This window comes from Centrocercus urophasianus, unplaced genomic scaffold, assembly GCF_019232065.1.
Source record: "Centrocercus urophasianus isolate 14NV4802_14NV808 unplaced genomic scaffold, USGS_Curo_1.0 seq_1447, whole genome shotgun sequence".
Lineage (NCBI taxonomy): Eukaryota > Metazoa > Chordata > Aves > Galliformes > Phasianidae > Centrocercus > Centrocercus urophasianus.
Genome location: NW_024884639.1, coordinates 10302 through 13988, shown reverse-complemented (window position 1 = coordinate 13988; position 3687 = coordinate 10302). Strand labels below are relative to the sequence as shown.

Here is a 3687-nt window from a genome sequence, read left to right as displayed (position 1 = left end):
TGGGAGGAAGGGCGATGGCAAAAGTACAAATATGGGAGGCATGGCAGGTTGATTCTATCACCTTGCCACCATCTCGCAATGGTAAGCATTATGTGCTTACTATGGTGGAGGCAACCACTGGGTGGCTGGAAACATATGCAGTACCCCATGCTACGGCCCGAAACACCATATTAGGGCTTGAGAAACAAGTCCTGTGGCGACATGGCACCCCGGAAAGAATCGAGTCAGATAATGGGACTCATTTCAAAAATTCTCTTGTAAATACTTGGGCCAAAGATCATGGCATCGAGTGGATTTACCATATTCCCTATCATGCACCAGCCTCTGGTAAAATTGAACGATACAATGGATTGTTAAAAACGATGCTAAAAGCACTGGGTGGCGGAACATTTAAGCACTGGGAGAAGCATTTGGCAGAAGCCACCTGGTTAGTCAATACCAGAGGATCTATCAATCGTGATGGTCCTAACCAATCCAGTTCCCTACATACCGTAGAGGGAGATAAAGTCCCCGTTGTACATGTAAAGAACATGTTAGGAAAGGCAGTTTGGGTTCTTCCAGCTTCTGGAAAGGGCAAACCTCTCCGTGGTGCAGTTTTTGCCCAGGGACCAGGATCTACTTGGTGGGTAATGCAGAAGAATGGCGATGTCCAATGTGTACCACAAGGAAACTTGATGCTGGGGGAGTGCAGTTACTAATTCTATGTATATGTATATAGCCATATGTGTGTAATGCATTTTAATCATTTTTTTTGTTTGTTTGTTTGTATATATATTCTAAGCATGATGTAACGATGTAGAATAAGGGGTGGAATGTCATGGTTCTATGTTTTTGTTTTTTTGTTTTTGTATTTCAGTATTCCACATCAAAACATCATGTAGTGTACGGGGCATTGAAGTGTCACTGCCCCAATCCCAGCTACCTATCCCTGTACATTACAGCAGTCACGGGATCTGGCCCTTCCGGGTGGGGGGGCGCTCTCTTGCTGCCTTGCAGTGGGTGCTGGAGGTGCTTTCCTGGCCGTTCCAAGCTTTTCAGGTTTGACTCGGTCCCGGGAACTCTCTCTCTCTCATCTTGTCTGATTTATTAATCTCAATTTCAATTAAATTGTATATATTGTGTTATCTTGTATTCCAATATTATAGTAAAATAAGTTTTCCTCCATAGATTGTTGCCGCTGCTCTTTTCCTCCCTTCCTTCCTTCCCATTTTTTGTGGCACTGGGGTGGGGGGGGAGGGCAGAGGCCTGTTGCCCCTGTCACGGACATAGATTGATCTGGTCAACTCCGTTGACCAGACACCTTTAGAAGTGGAAGCACAGGCTATGCATGCAGCTCATTACACACACACACACACACACACACACACACACTCCCCTCATGCACCTTCAGTCCTGCTGTCTCTGACAGACACTGGAGCCTTGCAAAGCCAGATGGGATTCCAGCAGGAAGTGTTTATGCAGCACTTAACCCAATGGGTGACACCAGGAGTGGGCTAGAAGTTAAGGACAAGTTTCATTTCTGCTTGCCAATGCATCTGAGGAATGTTTTCTCCCCAAATGTTACCCTTAAGCCAATACGTTCCAAGAGAGTAAGCACCAAAAACTGCACCACAGTAAGAAAAAGCAGCAATCAGAACTAGCAAGATAAATTTCATGTCAAGCCTCATACTGTATATAATTAAATAGTCAAATAGTTTGTGTGATCTAAATTAATGCTCTAAGCTATTTCTTAGCTATGATTTGAGGCTTGTCATCTAGTTGTAACAACTGGAGGAGATAACCTATCAAATGTATGAAAAAACAGTTTAATAGCCATATGAACAGAAGAACAACTGAATGTTCAGCAATACATAATTTAAAATACTATTTAAGATACTTAAATAAAATAAAAAAACAATTCTGAACTATAACTTTCGAAAAATTGCTTCATACATTTGTACTTGGGACAGATTGATTAGATAACATTTACCTTAAACTTTTAAGGTAAAATTCTCAGCCCTTTATGACTTTACACAGCTAAGGCACACCATCTCTTGAACCTTTTTAACTTTTAAGTAGTATGCTCTGGGAGCATCATAATAACAACATCAGTTGTTATTATTTTCTGACTGTTACAATTCCTAGTTTCCTGCCACATTAGTTACAGTTCAGCACTTTGCAGTTACCCCATTCCAAGGGTCAAGAATTCAGTACACTCTCCCTCTCATCTCTGCTTTGACAAAGGCTCTTTTCAAAGGAATTTAATGAATCCAAGTTAGATAAAAGCAGAATCAAACTATCAGAGAACTCTTCAAAATGCTGCATTCCCTCACAGGGAAGGAGATCCCTAGCTGGATCTACCAATTAAAAAAAAGAGAGATTTAAAATTAAATTGTTAAATTTAAAAATTCAATTGTTACAACAACTCTGAAAACAATTCCTGTGTGATACTGGAAAAATTTAGGGGTAATTATTTTAACCTTATTTAGATAATGAATCACACTAAATAGTCAAAACAGAAGTATCAGAGTTCAGTTTTTCTACATCACTCCTGCTGCATGTCAGTGATTTGCTATTTGATACTTGTGTTACCAGTTCCTTATTGGCAGTGTCTTGAAAGTAGAATGAAATCCAGTTGATGTTTTAAAAAAATTGACATGTTAGCCTTGAATGGCTCTGCTACTTAATGAACCTTGTTTTTGGTAGCAAGAGAACTACCTAGCTAACAGGTCAAGACACCACTCTACAGGACAGGAAATATGAACATGTAATTAGAAGAACTGTAGGAAGGATGACACACAGAATTACTCCTACTGGGCCTGAATACTCAAAGATGTTATTTTCTTCTATTGGTATCTTTGAAGAATTTGGATAACTTAAGTGTAGGATAACATTGCCTGGAAAAAGCTAAATCATTTGAGATAGTTTTCTTTAAGAACGTTAAAACAGGAAAGAAGGCTCTAAATTATCAATAAAATGTCAGAACACACAACACTCTAGTATCATCAGACAGCTTGGTAACTCTAGCATTGATTTAAGCCCTAAAGAAAAAAGCAAACTTCACATCTTAAATTTCCTTCCAAATCTTTTCCTAGCACAGGCTTTAGTCTAGGAGATAAACAACAGGCCTTTGAGGTCAGCTTTGTACATCATTGGTCCACGCTGTTACCTGACATTTTGAGTAGGGTTCCACCTCTCCGATGGCAGCTCTCCACTTTGTGGATCATCTACAGGTGGATGAAGAATGGAAATACATACATCTCCATTCTGAAAGACAGAAATTAAAGTTGAGAATAGCCCAGCTCAAGGTAAAAGTCTAATGACTCAGCTCCATCTCTAGCTATGTTCAAGTGGCTCAGCCTTAAACAATCCAAACACCAATAAAAACATGCAGGAACTGCTAACAGTCCTCAATTCTTCCTAGATTTACTGTATTAATATGTTCAAAAGCTTCTCTTGCTTAGAGTCAGTCTGCAAATTGATACTGTAGAGAAACTGTTAGGTCATGTCTTGAACAGGTGATTGAACACCAGGTAAAGGGGTGTGGCTGGCCCAGGGAACACAAGCAAATTGCTTGCAACTGTGCTCACCATGTGACCAGAAGGGGTGAACCCAGAGTGGAGCCACCCTAGATTAGGGTCCTAGGGCCAGCCATGGAAGAAAGGATTTTGTGGACTTAGGCTGTTTTCTAGGAAGAAGTACTAGCAT

At 40.3% G+C, this 3687-nt stretch overlaps 1 long non-coding RNA gene across 1 annotated transcript in view; it reads right to left on the bottom strand.

The window, feature by feature from the left end:
- Positions 1-1386: 1386 nt before the first annotated feature.
- The window catches only part of LOC122158512, a 7851-nt gene continuing 5550 nt past the window's right edge, over positions 1387-3687 (bottom strand). The window contains exons 2-3 of the long non-coding RNA XR_006168249.1: positions 3149-3246; positions 1387-1493 (exon numbers count right to left, since the gene is read on the bottom strand). This is a non-coding gene — a long non-coding RNA (uncharacterized LOC122158512). The remainder of the gene's footprint in view (positions 1494-3148; positions 3247-3687) is intronic.